The following is a 25,220-nucleotide window of genomic DNA, read 5'->3' on the forward strand; positions in this document are numbered from 1 at the left end:
AAAAGAGAGAAACAGAAAGGTTTTATATTTAATTGGTTTAATCTAACAACCACATCCTAGCACACATTCAAAACACCTTAATAATTATTTGATAATGTCTTAACAACTCATAATGTCTTAGCAACTTTCTAGCAACATAACATCCAAGCAGCAACAGGCTTGCAACTGCTACCCAAAATAACTTAGCAACCAGAAAAGCACCAAAACAACAAATGAGCAACACCTCAGCAACCACCTAGAAAAGCAGGGCCATTGGGAGAAAGAGCTGTGTCACTACAATGTACCATTTTGGGTTTTTTTTTTTTTTATGGCAATGGTGAATCATGGGGCCTCTGGATAGTTCTTGGAACTGAAGCTGAACTGAAGAGACCATTGTCTGGGACAGTCTACTGAATTAACTAATTCAGTACTGTACTACTACTTTTATTGTAAAATCAGTTTTCTTAAAGCAGTTACATTTATCATTTTGTAATTTGAGACAAACTTTTGAACTTTTATTGGTGTGAACTTAGTGGAAAAGCGCATACACCCAAGTATGAGTACTTCACTTTTTTGTGGTTGTTGTAGTCTTTACAGCCATATTTAACAGTCACATCTGATAACAGATTTATAGGGACAACATGCTATTTGCATTGATAGAAATGTATCAATAAATACACTGCGATAAATAAGTGAACAGTGAAAGTCAATGCATAAAATAAAATTAAATTTGTAAAACAATGTCTTAAATTATTTAAACTTTTGATATATTATGAATATAGCTATAAATTAATAGATGAAGGGTGCATAAGAATTGAAAACATTACAGCATAACTATTTCATTTAATCTTATATTTCAATTACTTGCAATAACATGCAATTAAGATCAATTAGACCCTCAGAAACCAAGACTCATGAGATTAGTTAAAATGCACATGACTTGAAAAAATAACAAAATGATCTTTAGACATGGGAACTTAAAATGTTTTAAATATTAGATATCTAGAATATTGTTATAAATTAATGCATGAATTGGATACCGATGACCAAAAATTGCAGTTCTGTCTGTCTTACTTTATCTTTTCCAATTTTTTTGCCATACATTTTTGTTGTCTACACTACAGTGACCGGGAGGGTTTGTCTTCGGTGTTTTGCCGTGACCACGACATATTAAGTCATAGGAATGTGATAATAAAATGAGATTGTTTTGTCGAAGTAACAACATCCTTATGTCGTGGCCTCGAGATGCTATGCTGAGAAAACATCATCCATCTCTCATGGCCACAACTTCTTATGTTGAGAGAACGGCATATTTTTCTTGTGGCCACAAGTTTATTGTGTAACCTGCATGGCCATAGCAACCTGGAGTTGTCAGAGAGGGATTCATTATAATTTTATTTTGAATTACAAAACTATTATATTAAATATTATAGAAATTATTTAAGAATTTCCTTTATTGTTTTATAATAGAAATTATTATATTGACCACTGACCAGTATTTATTTAGCATGGACTACTGGACTGTTGGCTATTGCATGTGATGTGAACAGAATTCATATTAAGTTTTTCATGAATAAATGTTGCAAAAAGGAAATAAAATAGGCCTTCAATAAGGATTTATCTCACAGTCTTGCCAGCTGTGTGTGTCCATTAACTGATCACCATTTTCTGTAATATTGCTATATTATTATTATTATATCAGTAACATCATCAACATCATCATTATTATTAGCCTATTATTATATTTGTATTTTCCCTTCATTTCATTCTTTTTATAAAGTTACAATGTAAAATTCAACAAGCCAATAAAGCTTTGATTATGCCGACAGGAAGGGTCAACTGGAAATGCAGTTTAAATTTGAATTTAACACATACATTTATTTCTGCTATTTAACAATTATTAATATAGCTTAGTACCTAGTGTTTTATTGAAGAATGAATCATTCATATATTTTCATTAAATTAAATGTTTAGTGTTAATACATTTTTTTTATCTGTCTCTGATAACCCCAGATTGCTATGCTCATGCAGGTTTGTTTACACAATAAACTTGTGGCCACGAGGAAAATCTGTCGTTTCTCAACATAAGAACTGGATTTTCCTCAGCATAGCATCTTGTGGCCATGACATAAGGATGTCGTTACTCTCGACAAACCTATCTAGTGGCCAAGACATAATATTAAGTTCCCACAAGTTAATATGACATTCCCACTAATTAATATCGCGTAGCCACGTTATATTATCACGCTCCCATGACTTATTATGTCATGGCCACATCAAAACTAAGTAGACCAAAGACGACCCTCATGGTCACCATACTACACAAATCACGATCATACATTTCTGCCTAACAATGTCTTGACAACTACTGAGTATGGCAACAGCTTAGTAATACATATATACAAAGCACTGAGAGCCAACTTAATTTAAAAAAAAACTGTCCAAGTTTTTCAACTTAAGACCTTAGACTAATTAGTTTTTTTCTATTAATGTTACCTGTGCTGTGCAGGCTTACAAATAATGTTAAGCAATAGCCAAAGCTATTTACAGTAAGCATCATTTTACACATATTCAGCTCTGGAGCCATTCTTATATGGACACCCACCTTTCAACATCCAATTAAAACCGGGATGGATGCTAATATGCCAATAAAGCACTTTAAAATTGAAACTGAAAACTAAATGAATAAGACAGACATAGAGAAAGGAAGCTGTTCAGACTTACAATAGCTAAAAATATCTGTGCTCTATTACTCTCTCTGTGCTTCAGTGTTAGGCAGAGTGACGCAGACATGATGACTAGCAGAGGCCGACCTCTAACTCCAGGTGAAATTAGTCACGGGAGATGTCATGCTAAAGCTAATGAGGAGAAGTTAAATAGTAGCCGGTGCTTCAGATCAATATTTAATAAGCTGTGACTCATGACTGTCTGGTTTTCTACCAGTAGTGCAGACCAGAGGTCACCAGCAGGGGCTGAAAAACAGCTAAATCAACCCAATTTATTTTGACAAATACACCCACAAAGAAAAAAGTATTGTCCCAGGAATACTCACAGGCTTTAAATAAGTTTCTATTTCATTTTAATAACAAAAGCATTTAAAAGAATAATAATCCTTACATTTCTGTCATTATATTTAAGGGATAATGTATAGTTACTGCAAACAAACCCTTTCAGCTTTAGCATAACTCAGTGCAAAACAGGGTGAAGGTATTTTCTTTGCATGGCTACTTGTCAAATAAATGAACAAATAAATGAAGTAAAGAGTAATTTAAAATTATTTTTATTGCGGTAAAAGAAAGACCACAGTAAAGCAATGTAAAGAACGTCCTCCTTACCTTCATCATGAGAACGATGGTGTTAAGGGCGATCATCGTCAGTATAGTGTATTCAAACACAGGAGACACCACAAAATGCCACAGCCTGTACTGTAAGGTCTGTCTGTTCTGGGGCATGTAGCGAGTCAAAGGTTTGGCGCTGATGGCAAAGTCGATACAAGCCCTCTAATAGAGAAATAAATAGAATAAGAACACCTTGCAAAAGATTACATAAGCTTGCACTTTTGGGCAGGATTCAGATCACAATGTCTGAGACAAAAATCTAATATAACATTACTGATGGTTAAAGGGATAGTGTACCCAATAATGGTTTTAGGTTTCACTGCCAAATGGTATGGAAATAAATGGGACCCAAACAGGCATGTGCACTGGTAGGGCTCAAGCTGTTCAGAGCACATGCCCTTTTTGCCCATAAACACCGAAGAGACCTTTTTCTGGTGGTGCTGTTTTTTGAATAAAGACAGAGGGTTGAAAATATATACATGCACAAATATTTGGAATCTGGAGCACTTTTCATTCAAAAGGTCCTTTGAGAATACTGAAGTGAAGAAAATTAATACCTCTATAAAAAGCACTCCTGTCGTGTGTACAAGAGCCAGCGCTCTGATAAAATTCAACAGTTTTTTTCTTTATGTTGTCTCAAGTATGTACAATTGCTTCTATGTGCATTACTACACACATGCACTGGATTTGCAATACAAACATAAAAACGGGAGCAGTCACCTCGTTTTTCTCCAGACTGCACTCCTCCATCATTTTGTCACCCTGCTCTTGGAAGGTGATGATGATGAGGGCCACAAATATGTTGACGAAGAAGAAGGGGAACACCACAAAATAAATTACATAGAAGATGGACATCTCCATTCTGTTTCCCTGACTGGGACCCCGGTCCTCCTCGGTCACATCCACAGAGTGCTGCAAAACTCTAAAAAGCCAAAGAGTCAAATTACAGACTAAACCGTATACGTTTATCTATGTTATATAACATTTGGACACTTTATGGCTGCCAAACATTAGTGGATGTGAATAGTTAATGCTGAACCAAAAACACTTAACCACTGCAGGAGATGATATGAATTTACAACTTGGTTGGATAAAACAAACCAGCGTCGTGCTGGTTTTTGATGATGACAACTGTAACTGATACAGGAGTCATGCATTAGGTTACATTAGTAAGTAACAAACAGATTCAAAAGAGTAAATGCTTTTATGCAAAAGAATGTCTGCAGTGACATTTTTTCAAGTCTTGAGTAACAAAGGAATTAGTAAAAATCAGCATCCAGCTTCTAGAAAGTTATGCTAAGGTGTTAACACGTTTGTCAAAATGATACAGTGTGAAAACATGTATACAAAAGTTGGCTCTTACTGCGCCACCCTTCTCCAGTGGATACAGTGAAGAGAGTCAACAAAGCCCAGATGATGTTATCATAATGAAAATCACGTCTCTTCCACTCTCGTTTCTCCTTTTTCTTGTCTTTGTCATAGTCAATGTAGTAACCCCTATAAAGAATTATGAAAAAACATGTTTCACATCATTTGCAGGAAAGATTTTGTGCTCTTAAAATGTCATTCTTCTATTCATAGCAGCATTGACATTTTGTAAAGTCTTTGGAGCTTTGAATAATATCTGAGCAGCTTTAAAATTAATTTTCGAATTATATTTAGAATTTATACTGCAGATGTAATGGGCACCCACTTGCACTCATCTTCTGTGTCCTTTGAACTGTCGGTGCAGTAGTAAAATTTCCCTTTAAAAAGCTGCACTGCAATGACTGCAAATATGAACATAAAGAGCTTGTAGACGATGAGGATGTTGAAGACATTTTTTAGTGATGTGACCACACAGTCAAACACGGCCTGCAAATCAAAAAAGGGAAAAGAACAATTTGAGATAATGACAATTTATTTATTCTTTTAACCTTATTGTTATTTCAGTTTTTATTTTGGTAATTGTAGTACTTACATATTATTTCAGTTAAAATGCCAAGGAAATAATTCTATATTTCTTTCTTTTTTGTTGTTGTTGTAATATTCATTTTTAATTTTATTTAAGCTTTCTAAATTATGCATGTATAAAAATATGGACTGACTGAATCTGTGCAAGTAGAATGGAGTTATTTGACCATTCTTTGGTCATATTATAAATATTTCAGTTGATTGTTGTGCTAAAATGTTCTTTTAATAGTCAGTACAAAATGAAAGCAGATTGAAAAAAACAATATTTTTTTGCAATCCTTAAGTCTCTAACAAAATTTGATCACTTTAGAAAAGCAGTTGTCCTTCTGTCTCTTAAATCTTTCTCTCACACTTTATCACTTTGCCTGTTTTTTCTACACATTGCTGGCTCTTTTCCACCTCTTACACCATGTCTCTCTCATTCTTACATACACAAACCCAAGATACACAAACACACACATACACACTGAGAGCTCTGTCAGACTGGAGAGAGTTCCCATGTGTGAGGACTGGGAACTGAAAATACTTATGCAGTCTTTTCACACATGGCAAGAGAGTTTCATCACTTTCCCTCTTATTTGATCTTGTTCTGCTGCTTTGCTGACCACATTTGTCAAATAATCAACCTCAAGCGATTCAAAATGAGCAATGCGCACACATACACTGTTCAACTAATTGTCTAATCCAATAATGTCTTGCAATTCAACAAAGATTTGTACCTTCACAAACATTTAAAAAAAAATCTTTATTTTTGAATGAACCCTCTAATGCTCACGAAAGCTAAATTTATTTGATCAAAACTACAGTGAAAACACGTGATCCTTCAGAAATCATGCTAATATGCTAATGAAGAATCTCTCATTATTAGCAATGCTAAAAACAGTTGTGCTTCAAATACTTTTGCGGAAACCATTTTCTTTTTTTAAGAATCCTTTGATGAGTAGAATGTTAAGAACCAGAATTGAATATTAATGCATTCATAAAAAATAAAAAATGTTTTTAAACAAACAAATCTTTTGACCCCTGACTTTTGAACGGTTATGTATTCCTTTCATGTTTGCATACCTTGAGTTTGGGAAGTCTTTTAATAGTCTTAAGAGGCCTCAGCACTCTGAGAACACGTAGTGATTTGATGGTTTTAATGTCTCTTCCTGTGTTACTCCTGTATAGCATGAAAACATACATAACAAACAATAAAAAACTGTCCTCATTCTCATGTACAAATACAAACACACACACACATTATTATATGGCACAAAATCACAAGAGAATGTGTTTACCCCATCACATTCCTGCCAAATGCCGTGAGCCACAATCCACAAGAAGACCAACAGAAAAAAAATGAGAAACAGACAGGCATTCTGAACCAGAGAGCTTCTCAATGAACAAAGAAATGCTTTACACTTACAACACATGAAAGAGAGCATCAACTAACATCAATATGTGTTCAGAATTTGAAATGTCTGAATGTTTTTCCTCACATAACTCGTGTAGTCACACAGCATTAATGGTATTAGAATATGAATAACAAAAGATTTGATCAATGCAGCTAAAAACTTTCATCAACATGTTTCAGATTTACCAGCAGAATGCTAATTTACACTTCTTATATCTCATGCTTGGATTCATTTGACTCACGTGAGAGCAAAGGCCACCAGAGCTCCCACCACAACTATGAAGTCCAGAATGTTCCACAGGTCACGGAAATAGGAGCCATCATGTAAGATCAAACCCTGCTCAATCATCTTAGAAAGACATGATAACAACATAAATCAGGTTTCCATCCAAGGTTTATTTTTACGAAAAAATATACAGCGTGCATAAATTCTAGTGTTGCCAAAATGTTTGGAAGCACCTTTTGTCGAGAAAAGGGGTTTTAGCACAAATTAATGTTGTGTCACATGACAGAAGCCCATGTTCGTGGTTTTTTCTGTAGACTAGTTCAAGGCACATAAATCATATTTAAGATATTGTATGTAAAATTTTATATATGGTAAAAATTGTCACCTCTTAATTTAATGCTGCTTGAATATGCTGAAATTTAAGATGCATTAAATTTGTTCTGAACATAAAAGTTGTTAATAAAGTTAATTAGGGGCTGGCAGGATCACTTGATGTTTTTCCCCTTATAAAAGTGGAAACAGCTTATACTAATACTCATTCAAGAATAAGGCACTGTTGGAAACAATTGTAAATATTTATTTTATTTTTGTACAATCACAATAAAAACAGTTGTGTGTTTGTAAATAAAGGAAACTAATTGGATGCCACCTTTTAAAGACCGCATCATTGAAATGAACTGAAATGAAATTAGATGCAAGGCTGCTTCTTGTTGCTGCTTCTTTGTTTTGTTAATTTATTACTTATTTAGAAAAAAATATTTTGCACATGAAACTTATGAAATTTATTTCTTTTATATATAGCTTCATTTTTTTCTGTGTGCACAAACTCTGTGTGTGATGTGACCATGTTAATCCTTCTGATGTCCATATTGCTTTTTACTTACAAAGGTACATTACAAAAGTAATCCTTAAAAACAAATGTAGCTGTTTTTAATGGTTCACAGCCAAATATCAATTCAAATTTAATGTAATTGCAATTTAACATAATCGTGTCAGTTAATAATGGCTTAATGAACCATCGGTTGTCGGTTAGGAGAAATAAAATACCCTAAATTAACATTCCTATTTCCAATGCAGTCAAATAATAATAATAATAATAATAATAATAATAATAGAACTGCACCTGCTTATGAATAGCTTACTGCTTGATGATGAAGTCTATAACAAAGTACAAAACATGAAAACTCCTGAAACTTGTTAAAAATATGTTTATGCAGGCCTACAATTTAATAACAGCCTATAGTTTTGTTTTTATTTGTTTCAAATAGATGGAGAACATCAATTTGAAAATAGATGTATTTGTTTAAGGGCAATTTTTTTTGGCGATACACCAAAACTTATGTGACAATCCATTTTTTTAGGATGACATCATCACGCACACACATTTTATCTGTAAAAGGCCAGTTGGATGGAAACAGGCGTAAGACAGCAAATTCTGCAAAGATTTTACGTATTTTCTTTTGTTGATAACAAAACAAAGTAAAACTGGATTAGAAACTAGGCAGTATATTTATGTAATACACTATACTGAGAAACATACAGCAAATGAAAACCATAACAATCCACGAGCTTTACCTTGATTATCATTTCAAATGTGAAGACACCAGTGAATACATAATCAAAATAGCGCAGCACCTATCACACATGAAGACAGTAATCCAAAAGGATTAGAATTGTCAGCATTAGCAAACATGCAAAGACATGAGACTTATGAGACATTGGCATTGTCTGCCACTGACTGCTAAATTTGAACAAGCCAGAATGTTGCTATTTTCATGAGGGATCAGCAGCCAACGTCACACCACTGACATTACCCTCACTGTATAGATTTAAGTTTGTGTATTTCTGAAAGGAAAAGAGGTAACTTATTCAGCTTCTCTTTTTCTGTCTTTCAGTTTTCAACATCGACGAAATAGCTTATGTAATTAGTTTACATATACACAAGATCTCATCAACCATTACTGGAAGAGTCTTAGCATGTAATTAGCTATGGTTTTATACAGCTGGTGCGCTGTCACTAGGGAAATTTAAAACCTGCAACAAAAAATCTCATTTCTATTAGCTTGCAAACAATGCCAAACACTCCATGACCACCAGGGAATAATATCATGAAGACCAGAGAAGCCCAAACATCTATCTACTGTGTATTTATTTATATTGTCAAAAATGAAATATTTTATTTGGAAATAAATTCCCTTTTTTATTTGTTCAAAGTAACAGGCAGATGTTGCATTTGTAATGACATAGGGTAGCTGTAACCTTTCTTTTTATTCAACATTTTAGATTAAATTTACATGCACATGCATGCATTATTATAAGTGGCGTGATAAGATATAAGTAAGTGTTTTTTAAAATGAGTAATTAATTTTTGGATTGCATTGTAAAAGCGTAGTAGTATAGTATAGTAGCTTTAAATATAGCCTGTCATACTGAAGAACATATACATGATCCATCCAAAATATTTGTATTATCTAATGATGGGTAATTTGTTAATTATGTAAGTTAAGCTTAGAAGTACAAATGCAATGTCAATGTCATTTAAACCACTGAACTGTAACAGAACTATTTACATATGGTTGCTGTATACAAAATTATTGAAAGACATGCGGTGGAGGAATTCTTACTTTGTTCCTGTCTGAATTAGTGTTGACAGGGTCTTCAGCAGCCAAGGCGATGCTGCTGGCGGCGATCACAAGAAGGATTGACATCTCGAAATAACGAAGATTGACAATATAGTGGCAGGCCTTGCGGACCCTGTGAAAAAAATATAAAATAGAAAGAGTAAGAGATGAAATGAGAAAATATTTTTAAAATATGGAATACAGCTGTGGTTCTATAAACATTCAGCCTTACGGGTTGTTGGGTTTGAAGATGAACATGCTGACAGGAGGAGGGGCTTTTGGTGCATCTGGTGTTTCCTCTTCTTTCTCTGTCTTTGAGGCTTCCATTTCTTTACTATTACCTGTAAAATCCAGGTAAATATTAGAAATTGGGAGCTTTTACATGATGGATTTTATAACAACTGGGAGTTTGTTGCACAAAAAGTAGATATTACAGATATATGTAAAAAAAAATACTATTATTAAAACAATATTATATAATATCAAATATTCAAGACCTTGTAGATTTTATATATAATAAAAATACATCTAATGTATTATTTGTTTTATTTTTAGTGTTATTTTTATGTTTATTTCAACTCAGGGTAACTCATTAACTAGAGACTATCTATAGATCCTCTATAGAATGTATTGGAATATACAAAGGCAAATTACTCATCTACAATAAAATATGAGACTGCCATTTTGAAGCATTAGAAATACATTGGAGTCAATGTCACAAGTCAAATATAAGCATGTGTACAGCTAGTGTACAACTAGTGTACAGCTTGGTTCTCCTGTCTTCCTCTAGTTAGACCAGCACTAACCAACAACAATCAGTCTAGCTGGTCTTATCAGTAGGGTTATCAGAGGTGCAAGGATGCTCAAACCCGTAATGGAGGTCAGCTCCATGGATGGCTGAGTGTCTGTGACCTCTATCACGATGCTGCTGTTGAGGGAGGACTTATCCTGATTCAAGCATCCATGGTTGTTATTATCGGTCTCGCTGGAGCTCAAAGTTGCCTGTGGGGACTGCTGGAGCGTGTTGTCAGTGAGCTGCAGAGTTGCAGGTTCTGAGTCCTGAGGTGGGTTTTTGCGAGGGGAATTGGCTGGTTTGGTTTCTGATAATTCAGAGTTGTCTGGTTTGTTCTGCCTGTGAAAGAGGAAAAGTCAACAGCAGAATCTCTCTCTCCAGGCTTCAAACAAAGAATACTGTCTAGTTGGCTATGAAAAATAGAGATTTATGTAACCTGTCACCATGAAGTTATGTGAACAGAGCTGCTCAGTCATGAAGTCAATTTGTAGATCAACCTGAAAGTTTCTTCACAAAGTTCTAATGGGTTTTTGAAACAGCAGCGTTTGATTTATGAGTTAAATAAGGTCTGTGGTTAAAGGAATAGTTCACCCAGAAATGGACGTTCTGTCTTTAATTGCTCACCCTGATGTTGATTTAACCCCTTAAGACCTTCATTCATCTTGGGAACACAAATTAAGATATTATTGATGAAATCTAAGAGCTTTTTGACCCTGCAGACAGAAACCTAGAAAGGACATCAATAAAATAAACACAAGCACAGAACAAAATCTTAATTTAGATATAAAAATATCTTAATTTGTGTTGCAAAGATAAACTTAAACTTAAATCTTATGGGTTCAGGTTGACATGATGGTGAGTAATTAATTACAGAATTGTAATTTTTGGGTAAAGACTGCTCTTAATATGACACTCACACTTGTTTTACATTGTAAAGCTGGATTTTTACCAGTCATCAGTCCAGTCTATAGTGTCACATAATCTTTCAGAAATTATTCTGATATGGTGATTTGGTGCTCAAGGAACATTTTTCTTATCATTATCAATGTTGATGTCAGCTGTGCTGCTTACATCACAATGATACATCATTTTTCAGAATTTAATGATAAATAAGAAGTGAAGTCTTTTTTGGAAATATCTTTTGATCAATTAACTTGCCCTTGCTAAATAAAAGTAAAAAATACTGTCCCAAAGATTTGAAGAGTTGTGTATATAAATTGCTAAAATTATATAGATCAAAAGAAATAATTAAACAAACTACCTCTGTTCAAGCACTCTGCCATCTGGACTGATTTCTCCATCATTCTTTGAATCGTTTTCATCTCCCTCATTCCCAGGCCTTTGTTCTCTACTGTCAACACCACCATCTCCTAGTTGTGTCTCTTTACCCCTGGCTTCTGTGTGAGGTTCACGGTGGCGTGGGCGTCGGGGCCTGGGCCCCATATCTGGAGTCAGCATGTCCCCCTGCGCAGGAGGCCTGTACTTACGGACCGCCCGCTGCCGCCTGTTTCCATTCAGTCTGGGGCAATGGTTGTTGATGTCCAGAGTGCCCTCTGGTGAGGTCTTTGATTCAGATGGCTCTGTCAGGGTAGGTTCAGAGTCACTGGGGTTCAGGGAGGATATGTCCACAGGCATTGGTGGCTCTGGTATTGGAATAGCTAAAGGGGTTCAGGAATAGAAATGGGCAAAGCTTGCTCATCCACAGGCATGTCCATAGGAATAGGTGGCTCTAAGGTAGCCTCTGGCATGCTGGTGGTTGTTGTGGTCTCAATGGCTCTACGCTTGCTGTTAGATGGAGATAATCCAGGCTTCCTGTGGTGATGGCAGCCAGGTGGTCCATCGTGCTCCTCACTCGGGCTGCTGAAAAGGATCTCGCGGCTGGACATCTGTCTATGTCGGCGCAACTGACTGGTCCTCTGCTCCCAAACTGACATGGTCAATCTCCTCCTTCTCTCTCTCCTGGACATGAAAGAGTTAGAGGCATTGAGTGGACGAGCATCAGCCAGACTCTCTGAATCCTCAAAGGAGTAGGCTGCACGGCTCCGGTGAATTGCACGTTTCCTGTACAGGTAGGGCCTCCTTCTCCTCCTGAGGAAAAAGAGAGAGGACACAAAATAAGACTGGAAGCCAAACTAAATATTTCAACATCCATGCCACAACAATTGTTTACATTAAATTATCACTGAGCAGAACAAAACCCTTTCTACCCTTCTGAAAAGCCCAACTTTGTCCAGTGGTTCTCAGTTGGTTTTGCTTCAGGACTTATGTTACAATGTTAACAATTTTTTACAATGTAAAAAAAAACTTTACAACATCAAAAATAAATAAATAAATACATAAAATCTATTTTACGATTTATTGTTCATTAGAAGCTTTACAAATTATAAAAATGTAACATTGACATTTATTATTCCAACAGTGAGCTATTTTAATCCATTAAAATTTACAATTTACTATTAGTTTAATATCACACAGTTTGAATAATTGCACATAATTTTTTTCACACTTAGTGGCTAATAATTATTTGTACAAAACACACCTGTCCACACTGGAATACACTTTTACCAAGTGACAGATGAATTTGCACCCAAATAGATTTATATTTTTCACAGACGACAAAAAATATTTCCTATCTATTAAATGTTGATAAGATTCTCAAGAGCCAATATATATTGACATTTAGTGTTTACCTTAGAAAACCTGTGACCCACCAGTCAAGAACCACTGGCTTAGAAAATTCAGTTGACAGCTGGTTCACCAAAAACATTTTACTAGTTAAGAAATATGTAGAGCACCAGCATCAAAAAACAACATCACGGTGAACAAGTGTATTGCTCAGGTCAGCTGGGTAGCTGAATATGAGAATTGAAGTATCTGTGGGTAAAATATTTAACATACTGCTGTTAACAGGTACTCTGCAACATGTGGTAGAAAGGGTCCATTAAATTTGTTTTCATGACTTTGTATTTTTGTGTGACTGGAATTCATGATCCAGCTCATGGTTTCATGGCCCAGCAGAGATGGAAAACTGGATAGAGTTGCAATATTAAAGTGAAAAACGAAACAGCAAAACTGGAAATAGAGTTGATTCAGAATGGGGAGAGAAAAAAAGTGCAGGAGATATCGCTGCAGGAAACTGACAAATCAAATTCCAACCAAAGATCAGACTTGAAAATGTGAAATCAGACATTTGATAGAGATGGTGGAACAGAAAGCTTCACCCAGATAGATAAATTAGGCGGTGCTGAATGTTAAAATTGAAATAAAACAGACTATTACTTACTGGTACTTGTACTCTTGTGAGGTCCGTGTAATCAATGAGCGATTGGTTGAAAACAAGACATTAGTGCTTTCGAGAACAAGGACAAAACAAGCCAAGCATCACAGCCCAAAAATATTATTGACTAAAGCTGGTTTCAGTTACATTTTAATGCATTACTAAAGCCAATTCATTTATGTTTTATAACTCTTTTTTACATTTGTTTATACAATTTGTGATTATAAATTGAGTCTTTTAAACATAAAAAAAGTGTTGGGCTGCGTAGCAGGGCAGCAAAGCGTCACATGACAACATGATGGTAATTATATTAGATAAGAAGCAACAAATACAGTATTCTGGAACATTTTGAAATGCTGAGACAGTAAGAAACATGACACAGATATAAGACATATATAAATGGGATTCATATGCATAAGCACACAATATCAGAAAGAGATAGCACCCTGATTCATTTCTTTAGTAGTCAACTGGTCATTCATATGCATTTCCCGGGGATGACTTCCATAGTTGTCATGCTAACTGAAGACATGCATTCATTTCCCAGTTCTCGTCAAGCAGTTTCCGACATGCTGCAACAGCCTTTTTTTAAACTTTGAAGTAAACATGCAAGATCCAAATGCCACAGGCCACAATTTCCAGTCTGAGTTCACTGACAACCAGCTCTCACATTATCTCCCAAAATGCAGTAGAAGAGACCCTGTGGTATTCACATCATACCAATGTATTCTGACAAAGGCATGGCCTCCATTGCCTCATACAGAATCTTGTTGTTTGGTTTTGTTTTCAGTAATTGTCCAGCAAACGTATTAAATTATCCTCTCATTATTCAATAATGATAGTAAAGCCTCTTTTCTATACAACAACAATCATCACAAACATTGGTTATTAGTTATTTCAAATTAGGAGCATGCCCAAAAAAGGATATATATTACAACAAATGTTTTCACAGGGTCCAAATATAACATTTGCTAAACACCAAATTAGAATAAAGGCTGGATTTAAGGTAATCAAATTTGCCAATGACCAGCAACTATAAGAAATTATGTATTATGTTACATTTCAACATAAACTGTAAGAAAGATGTTAGACATGTAAAAGAATGTCTTCAAATTATTAGGAAGATATAAACATCTGACACAACTCATGTATCCTCTAAAAAAATTATCACAGTGGGAAACATACCATTAGAAGTTTATCTAGGAGGCTGGGATGATTTTTTTTCTTCACTCCATGTGGCAACACAATATTTCTCTCATTAGGCTCCCAAATAAATATGACAGAAAAAACATCACGACATAGCTTAACATATTCATGACAGGTGCAAGATGAATACTGACTCATCTTGTACATGATACTATAAATAATGCTGTTTTTCCTATTTGCCACTAATAGGCAAGGTAAACAGCTAAATAAATCAATCGACATTAGGGATGTAACAATGCATGGAACAAGCCAAGTCAATAAAAATAAGCTATAATTTAAGTCGGTCGAAATGATAAACGAATTGCGAGACTTTCTTGGGTGGGGGATTATATGAATGTATGTCTGGTGGGAACTATCTTCAGAAAAGTTTAAATTGTATTTTCTTTTCATCTTACCTCAGTATAATGCCTATTAAGGTTGTGTTTAGAAGCGCCATGCTGCTTTTTTTATAGCAAAGAAATGCTATATTGCAGCTGTTCCATAACAGCCACCTGCTGTCAAAACCCGTTTTTGTTTTGTTCAGGTATGTTTTATGTAGTATACTTTCACAAACCTAAAGTTCAATTTCAAATTCTAAAATGAAAACGTCCTCATGGAGCATGTATACAGGATCTTCGCTTGGACTGTGATTAAAATTCAGTAGTTGCCTCTAATTTTAAATGTAACCAGCACAAGCAAACCCTTAGGCTGATGATACACTGGACAACTTTTTGAGCAATGTTGCCAGGCAACTTTAGGAAATGTTGCTGTAAACGTTCAACCAGGTGAGACACAGGGCCCAAGACTGATTTAAATTATCCAGATATAAATTTGTTACATATTCTCAAATTAAAAAATGCCCAAGCATCATTGCTGAAAAAAAGTTGCCTGACAAAATTGCAGTGGCTTAGTGTGTTAATATGAAGATTTTTTTTTGGTTTGTATTATTTGTTTATATGATTTTGGATTTGTACAGCATTTTGTCTGAGAAATAATAAAAGGACATCTTATAATTTGTCTTAAATTACATTTTGTTAAAAAAAAATGTTTTCATCTCTTCAGAAAATTGTATTGTTAAATCTTTATCGTGAATCATATCCCATTGTAAATTAGATGAATTGTTACATTCCTAACTGTCGTACATTCATATAACATTTCTCTCATATCACTTGCCATTGGCAAAAAAATGTAGCAAAATGTTATTTTGGACCCTGCTTTTACATTTCTTGACTGAAATCTTCAAACATTTTCCCCTTTTAGTCACAGTACACAATGGGTTAAGGAAGCACCCTATTTCTCACCTCCAGCATTTAATAGCATGTTATCAGAGGTGAATCCATGCTTATGGGGACTTTCATGATATATAACCACTCTTAATTCAGCATCCAAACTCACTCAAGTCACTAAATGTACTGTGCTATCAATGAAAAAAGAAGCTTCTAAAGCATCTATAATCAATCAAGAGATGTAAAGGTGATTGTAACGTTGAGGACACAGTATGAACGGTCATCCCAACTTGCACATGCTCAATTTCAGGAGTCTGACATAACATATCCATGCAGTGTTAAATTCCCAAAATCACAGAAAGATGCATGTGTGTATAAACTTTATTTATATAAACTTTATCTGTGGGTAAGCCTTGTTTTCTCTTAGTCTCTTCTGTTCTTGCAAAGGATATAACATATGACTACATATACAAACTGGCCAGTGTAAAGGCATTCAAACTCTGTAATTCTCTTTTTGATGGGAACAAAGTCATCTCTATGACAACATAATAGACTCATCCCTGCAAAGACTGGGAAGCTTGCCGGTTGCTATGACAACTTGCTGTTGATTTTGAAGCAAATTATTGTGCTTCGAGAATAAAGAGGCCCAAAAATCCCTACGCAATCAACTGAAAGAACATTGTGTACAACCTTCAACAATGGTAAATAATTTTGTTGGTCCCAAGTAACTGCCTCTCGCAAACTAGCTGGAAAAGCATAAGCATCAAAGTTGTAATACTTTTTCTTTACTGTTTCTATAACTATGTAGCGTTTTATTTCAATGGTGTAGCATGAAAGACATATCTGTAAAAGCAAAGACTTCAACTGTTTATATACCCTGGCAACCATACAGCAATATCCCTGTAGACTCAAGCTAGCTTGTGCATCTAGGTCAATTTGGCCAGGTACTGAAGCTGCAAAGTCCTACAGGTATACTTTACAGACATGCCAATTTAGATGTCTATGAAACCAGACTAAAATATCTCAGACATAAGACTGGTGTTAGTAGTGTTAGTTGGTATGTTAGCATCTCTTGTGAGAGGGCGAACAAGCAGGCAAGGGTGTACTTGTTTCACTTACTCTGAGGACATGAAAGAGGACATGGGCCCAACCTCCTTGGCTTTCTGCAGGGCATGTTTCTGATTAAACGCCTCTTCCTCCTCCTCTTCATCCTTTGGAACAGCAAGGCGTTTTTGGTTATACAATTGCCTTACAAATCCTTCAGCATATAAAGCTAAAAGAACCTTGCTGGATATACCTTTGTGAGCTCCTGGGCATTGGCCAAATTGTCAACAGCGATAGCCAAGAAGACGTTGAGCAGTGTATCTGACCATTTTGTCAAGGATTTTGGCTCAAAACAATGAGCCATACAGCAATAACCACCAAAACTAAGAAGGAAGATTTAACTCCAACATAAAGCATTATGCAATAAGCACAGAGTTTCAAGCAAACATGCACTAATCTTATAAGCTTAAAAATGTCAGGCAAATGAAAAAAGCTAGTTTCATTTTACTGAAAGACCACAGAGAAAACTGTAGTAAAGAATCATAAACATAAAGAAAAAAAGAAATGGGTATTAAGAAGGAAAAAGGTCAATTTTGATTTCATGTTGACTTAAAAATGAATGAAGGCATTTAGTGAAAACCTGAAGCATATCACAAACACACACTAGACACTAAACAGGAAAAATCGATGTAGGATACAATTTCCAAACAGAGTCAGAACAATGAAGTAGACAGATGACCACATCCCTGACTTCACGCCACCTTGAGACCTGATGCCATTGTACATGACTTCATTCCAGTCCTCGCCAGTGAGAATCTATAAATGTAGTGAACTTATTACAGGTCCACATGTAATCTAACGTAACACAGAGCTTCCAATATTTCTGAAGAATAATTTGGCAGATGCCTCCCTTGCATGTATGTCTATTAAATATTTTAGCTAATCTGATAATGCTTAGCTAATCTATTACCAACAGAAGGAATACCAAATTTATTTTACCAAATTCTATTCCACAGTTTTGTAACCATTTTCACACAATTTTTAAACACAAACAAAATCTACAAATTTTGTTTGGGCATAAAAGTATTTTTTGTTGTTGTTTGTTTTTCATCTTTATAAAGGGAAGATAGTTTATGTTTTGTAACTAAGTATGTTTTTGTTCTGTGCCTTGACCTTATTTCCTCTGTATCTGTGCAGTTAACACTGTGTGTTATGCGATACAGTGTTATCTGTGTGTTAAGTTTTGGTCTAATTAATTAGCCTTCATTCTAAACCACTCTTCACTAAGAAACATCTTTTGCATTATACTCAGATTACAACTGAGTGAAATCTTACTTGAAACACTGTCATGATGGCTGCTGGAAAAGTGTCAAAATTAGTGGGCGTGTAGTCTTCAAAGATGAACCTGTAAAAAAAAAAAAAAAAAAAAAAAAAACTCTTTGCAAGCCATTTCATTTAAAATGTATCTGGCCAGGTTAATGAATAATAGATTATCTTATCTATTTTCTATTGTGTTGCTACAGCTGTTACATAAAGTTATAGTTCCACTTTAAACTTTTTTTGTGCATTAAATTTAATGCCATGTTTGATATGGGTATAGTCAGGATTAAAGCAAGCTGAAGACTTAACATTGTTTTTGCAAATTACATTAAGAGCAGCTCATAACTACAGGTGTAGCATCCAGAAATTTTCAGTGAAAAATCTTAATTTAAAACTGTCCATGGGTGCTGTCTCTGCTTAGACTGATAAGATATTACCTTCCACCAAAGAGTTGCATGCCCAGAAGTGCAAAGACCACAATGAAGAGGAAAAGCAGGAAGAGCAAACTGATAATAGACTTCATGGAGTTCATCAGAGATACAACCAGGTTCCTCAGGGATGCCCAGTACCTTTAACAACATAAATACAGCATCTCTGAGTTCACAGAAAACTGAGCAAAACATCACATGCCAATAAATAGTTCATTGTCTCTGCAAGAAGCAAACAAGCCCAAGAGGCTGTTCCAGGCAAGCTTGCACTTACTTTGTAATCTTGAAAATTCTCAGTAATCGCAAGGCACGCAGAACGCTGATCCCAAAGGATGTGCCAGGTCTGAAGAACCCCCAGAGCACCTCAAAAATGCTGCCCACTATCACCTGGAAGCATTTCAGGAATTTTACCTTTTTAAATATGCCACTGCTGTCGAATGTACATCAGTGATATGCATTTGTGATATATACATATAATAAATTGTTGTACAATAAATTCAACATCAATTTAATAATTTCACAACATGACCAATAATTTAAGACATCTGATGTAGGCAAAAATCACATTTCTAAGCGGGATACAGATATTTGATGTGTTTAAAAAACCATCTACTTTTCATTTAACTTATTAATTAAATAAAGCTACATATTGATATTCAGTGATGGGTCCTAAAATTTACATTAAAATCAGAGACATGTTCATAGTGCTCAGAGTGGAGAAGTATAATCTCAAAAAAGTTATGAATGTTACTATGTTTTCATCTGCTCTTATTTCTTGCACTGCTTTTATCTTTCTTGGAAAAAAAATATGAACACTCATATTTGGAATCACCACCTTGATCCTTTTTGACACTTGCACTGTTGTGCTATCTTCATTTCAAAGAAGATTACGAGATAGATGACAGAAATACACTTACCCCAAAATCAAAGCAGTTGAAGGAGGAGTGGAAATAGAGTCTGGGTCCGAGTCCATACATCTTGAGAAACATCTCTGTAAGAAACAGGCCCAGAAACAGGAACTCTGCATAGTCTGCAATAGAAAGAAATCCTTTCAAGTTAAGACTATTGATCATGTATGACAGCATATCCATTGAGAGAAAATACTCATTTTGTTTGTGGTCTTACAAAGGAGACTTGACAACCAGTGAGGCTGCTTGTGGTGTACGATGGCAACACAGAAAGTGTTGAGAGCCACCAGACTCAGAACGATCCAGTAGAAGGTGTGAGTCTTCACCATACGGCGAACGGAGATCCGTAGCATGCGTTCTTTCCGACGGAAATAGGATGTTGGCCCTCTTTTAGCACTGCGTATGCTGGCTCTGTTCAATGGCATCCCTGAAAAACAAAAATATTTCTGAACGACCAAACCAAACTTGATCCACTTTTTTATACTTCTTGTTTGAATAAGGAGATTATTTCAGCTGTGTGTGAATGATACAGTATTTTAAAAATGTGCATATAAGGATATATGGGTAAATATTTAGCATCATGTAGACAAGAAATGAAGGAGACCTGTTCGAGGAAACCACTCACCTACAGACGATATGTCAGCATACTGTTCTTCTGGAGCTCTCCGAACATCATCCACCCCTCTTCTCTTTATTGTGGTGGCTCTCTTTAGAACTGAGAACACAAACCAAATAATTTATCTCATTATCTTATCTCATTTATTTTATGTCAAACTAAATGAGTAACATATTAATAAACCAAAACTGTAAAAAATAAAATAATATACAGGTTATAAAACATTGACATAGTTTACTTTTTGGTCATGCCTGCCCATGTCATGCCATAACTTATTGTATTACAGGAATCCAAATATAAATACATAAATATAACTTAAATAATGAACTTAGATAATGCATAAAATCAATGTAAAGTATGTCTAGGTGGATTTCCATCTGTAGCCCTAGGGTAGGTAGAAAAACTGCACCTAAAGCAAGTTCAAAGTGTATGCTTTAAATGCCTAAAGAGAAACTATCGCCCCATTGTAATAATTTACTATCAACCCTCATATACAATGCCCAAAACAGGTCTCAGTCTCTCCTGACACCCTAAAAATTGTTTTCCATATAGTTGTTCCACAGAGTTGTTTTTTAAGACAATCATGTTAAATGGTATGATGGGACGTTTACATCAGAAAAGCAGGGACATCGAAATAATGGTTCACCATGGTAACTGCCTGTTTTCCATTCACACAGCCTCTGGGAAGCTGTCAATCAACATTTAATAAAAAGAAAAAAACTTGTTTGATTCTGGGGAAAACCTGTCGACTTGTATAGGGTTTGGATGTCATGTGGTGGGTCTTCGCCTCACAGATGTGCACCATGAGCAAATTTTTTTTTGTGACATCACTCTATTGTATATATAATCCCTATGCTGTATTATGGGACCAGAACAGGCTTTATTTGCCAGAACAGGCTATTGAATAAATGACGTGAATCTGGGACAGAGAGAATGTGTATTTACTAGTATGTTCAAAATATTCATATGACCCTAACCCCTGACAAATAATTAAAAACCGCATCCCACAATCTACGTGGGAAAATGAAAGAAAAACAGCAGAGGTCAAACATCTCACCATCCAAAGCAGAAGGTCCTGAATTCTTGTTCTCTTCTGCAAGCATCACCTCCTCTGCAAAATAAAAATGTATTTAAATACAATTCACGTACAATTCACTAAAAAACTGGCATTTTAAAATGAAATTTATTAATATAGGATTTTGGAAAACTTCAACAGATATTTCAGATTTAAACTATTTATAGAACACTAAATGAGCAAGCAAATTTGTGACCGATCATGTGCACCAATTTTGTGTTCTGGTTTTCATACTTCTAGCATAAAATGCATTCTGGATCATTTTTAAAACATGCTGAAGAACATGATAATTATGTTTTGGGAATTTAACTGCTGCCAGTTAAATCATTTTGAAATGTATATATTTCCAGTTTATGTTTCACTTGAATTGTTACACTGATATATAGCAAATGTAATTTGCTATGAAAAAATTTGCAAAATAGAAGTATTTTCTTTACAAGTGTTTCTTGTTTTTATGGCACTGAGCATCTGCTGTAGAATGGGGCGATTCTGTAGCACAGTGTGTTTTGACAGATTTGATTTATTTGTTTTGCATGGTGCATTTGCCAGCTCAGTATGTAAAAGTACCTGCACGGTCGATCCAGGCCCGATATCCGTTCAGCTCCCTCTCGATCTGTTGCTGTCTCCTGAGCTTCATGAAGGCTCTTCGGTTCTCTACCCGCTCTCGCTCTTTAGCAAACTCCCTACATGATCCAACAGCATACAATTACTCACACAGAGAAGAACCACAGGGACGACACACTTAATTTATCCAAGTGTTTCACCTGCAGAGTGAAGGAATGAAAGGCAGAGAGCGACGCTGCATCCCAATTTGCATAATTTTTAAAAAAAAGTTGAAATCACACCAACTTGTGGCATCTATTACATTATCACTGCTAAAGAGGTCATATGATGCGTTTTTATGTATTCCTTTTTTTTTTAGGCAGAGTCATGCTCCATTCTGATACATTCATGCAAATTCACACCAAGATTGAAGCTTGTGGTTTACAGTTACATTTCTGACACATGATTGTGATTGTGTAAAGATATTAACAAAGCACTCGGCGTTCAGATGGCCAATTAGCACACTGAACATTTTAGAGGAAAAGGTTTTGTAGAAGGACTGGGCATACAGGAGCTGCAATAATGTACAATTTGTGAAAAATAATGTGCATGTGCAATGCATGGCCCCTTAAACATTATTTTTAATGAAGAAACAGTTTTGGGCATAACATATATTAATACATTTTAAGGTAACGCACACATTGTAGTACATGACAAATTTTATTAAATTTCCTTTATGTCTCACTATTGTTTTATTCTTTCATCAAACTCAAATGTATACACTTTTATGTCACAAGAGAAGTGTGCACATTTAGGTTGCACTGGAACTAAACAATTTTAAATAATTAAGGTTTTTTAGCAAATTTAAATGCTCTTAGAAGGATAACTGGCTGCTAAAATTCAGCTTTGCCATCATAATAGTAAAGTACATATAGTATAAAACAATTTTATATGATAATATTTCACACTATTTTGGTTTTAACTGTATTTTTCATGAAATCAGCAGCCTTGATAAGCACACAAGACTTTATTCAAAAATACTCAAAAAACTGGTATTGTTTGTGAATAAAGTAAAATGAGAAATGTGTAGAAATGTGTGAGAAATGTGTAGAAAGAGAAACAGAGAAACAGAGGTAAAATTAAGTTACTACACATACAGTGGGTATGTGTAGTAACTTAATTTTACCTCTTGTCTCTAGAGATTGTTAATACATTTCACATTAACCTCTGATAAAACTCATTACCCCCTGTGCCTGCTCAGACATCAGGTTAGATGTAGTGTCAGTTTGTCTTAGAGTCCATTGAAGAAAACAATACTTACCTGACAGGACTCCTAAAACCAGATTCAAACACAAAGAAGGAGCCAATTATTATTAGAGGAATGAAGTAGAGCCAATTCCAAGTAGAGCCTAAGGCATCGTTGGTCTGTGCAAACACAAAATAGGACGTGATCAAACCAATGAAAATAATTCATTATAGTTTCAATCTGCAGTAGCTACTAAATCTACCAAGTGTCAGGGTTAGTATGGTCACAAAACAATACACCCTTCCTTTGTAACAGTGACGATTCAGTAGGGCTCTGTTCTGCAGTGTAAAGGGTGTGATCAGTGCGTGGGCAGGTGGCATTGTTGCCCAGCTGAGCTGAGAGGGTTATCCCGCATCCTGACGCAGCTGCATCAGCTCAGCTATGAGTGTGAAAAACACCTCTAACTGTGGCTGCATGACTCACGTCAATGCATGACACCATGTGACTGATTAAAAACGCTATGGATCCTTCAGACATTCAGAATTATGAGATTATGACTTTTAAATATCATTATTAAGTAATCGGAGCCACAAAGGATCATTTTCACCATATTGAATATTTTAAAGGTGCAAATATAAAAAATTACTTTCGAAATTCCATTTTAAGATTTTATAAATTATATGTTTAAAGTCACCTTAAATTTGCTTTAATTAATTTTTTATGTTTTTAAATATAATATTTCCTATGTTTTAATGGAATGTAGCAGTGTTAAAAGCAGGATTTTTCTTTTTTTTTGCAAAATCATGAATAAACAACATAGGCGCAAACAGTAACTCTAATCTTTCCAATTCTTCAAATTTTTCCAATTCTTCAATCAAGTTGGCTAAGCTTTTCTTTTTTAGTTGTATGAAGATTTTATATTAAACTAAATGCATATTAAGTATAATGCATATTAAATACAAATTAAGTCTTCTTCCACAAACATTACATATTAAAACAAAAAAATTAATTCCATGCTCAGATACCAGCACTACTGTAATGAAGAACAAAGAAGAACAGAGCTAACTCAGCATATAAATGGTACTGGAATGCTAGCAGTCAAGCTAATTCCACCAAAAGCTCAAATGATCTAATGCAGACTAAAGACTGTAATCTAACACTGTTTCGGTACAGTTTATAGAAAAAACACTTTGACAAACTCCTTTTTGCATTGTTATAAAGGAAGTTAGCACAAAGTGAATCAAGCTTGAAAGAAGCATCGAAGTCAGGAAAAGCACAGTGTGGCCAGCATGTACACCAGTGTACAAATAATCACAGCCGTGATAGTCTGCAGTTAGAGCCAAATATAAATCACATTCACTCAATAAATGACCAACATAAATGGCTCTTCATCATTCAAAACTGAAAGTGATTTACCTTCTTAGTTTTGGGAAAATAGAAGAACAGTATTAGGGAACAATGTAAATGTAGTTACCGTATTTAGTCACAACATCAATGTCTTCCCGTTACAGCATCAACAAAGCAAAGACATACTATTTAATCAAAATGACAGTTATTTGTTATCCAGTCATTGTATCTATGAAATATCATAAAGAAGTTATTGAAAACAGACTTGCCACATATCACTACCCGATAGAAACACATTAGTAAAGTACAGTTGTCCGTCACAGTGATGCACTGGCGGAAAATAAAGATGTTATCAGTCCGGAGTGATCATCGTTGTCTCTGCTGCGATCAATGCAGCCAGGTTCTTCAGAGCTGTCTGGTCATCGAAAGTCGTTCACGCCTCAGTTCGCATGACGAGCAAAGATGCTCTTCCATGAATAAGACAATGATCAAAAACACAGCGAATGCAATCGGGGTCGGTTTTTGCTTTACCGATTTTTACCGTATAAGTACTTTCTGGGACGTCAACACCACAACATCTGTTATAAAATTCACAGAAACAAAAACAGATGCGGGAATCTTCAGGGGAGACCGATATCACAGTTGTTATTTGTGAACTTAAGAACATGGAGCAGTTATAACTTAAAGATCATTAGTTTC

The 25,220-nt window shown here is 35.2% G+C and overlaps 1 pseudogene; it reads right to left on the minus strand.

Annotated features, from left to right (window-relative positions):
• Window positions 1–22,063, minus strand: part of LOC122350885 — a 35,114-nt pseudogene extending 13,051 nt beyond the window's left edge.
• Between the last annotated feature and the right edge of the window lie 3,157 nt (window positions 22,064–25,220).

Source organism: Puntigrus tetrazona, chromosome 8 (assembly GCF_018831695.1).
Source record: "Puntigrus tetrazona isolate hp1 chromosome 8, ASM1883169v1, whole genome shotgun sequence".
NCBI classification, from domain to species: domain Eukaryota; kingdom Metazoa; phylum Chordata; class Actinopteri; order Cypriniformes; family Cyprinidae; genus Puntigrus; species Puntigrus tetrazona.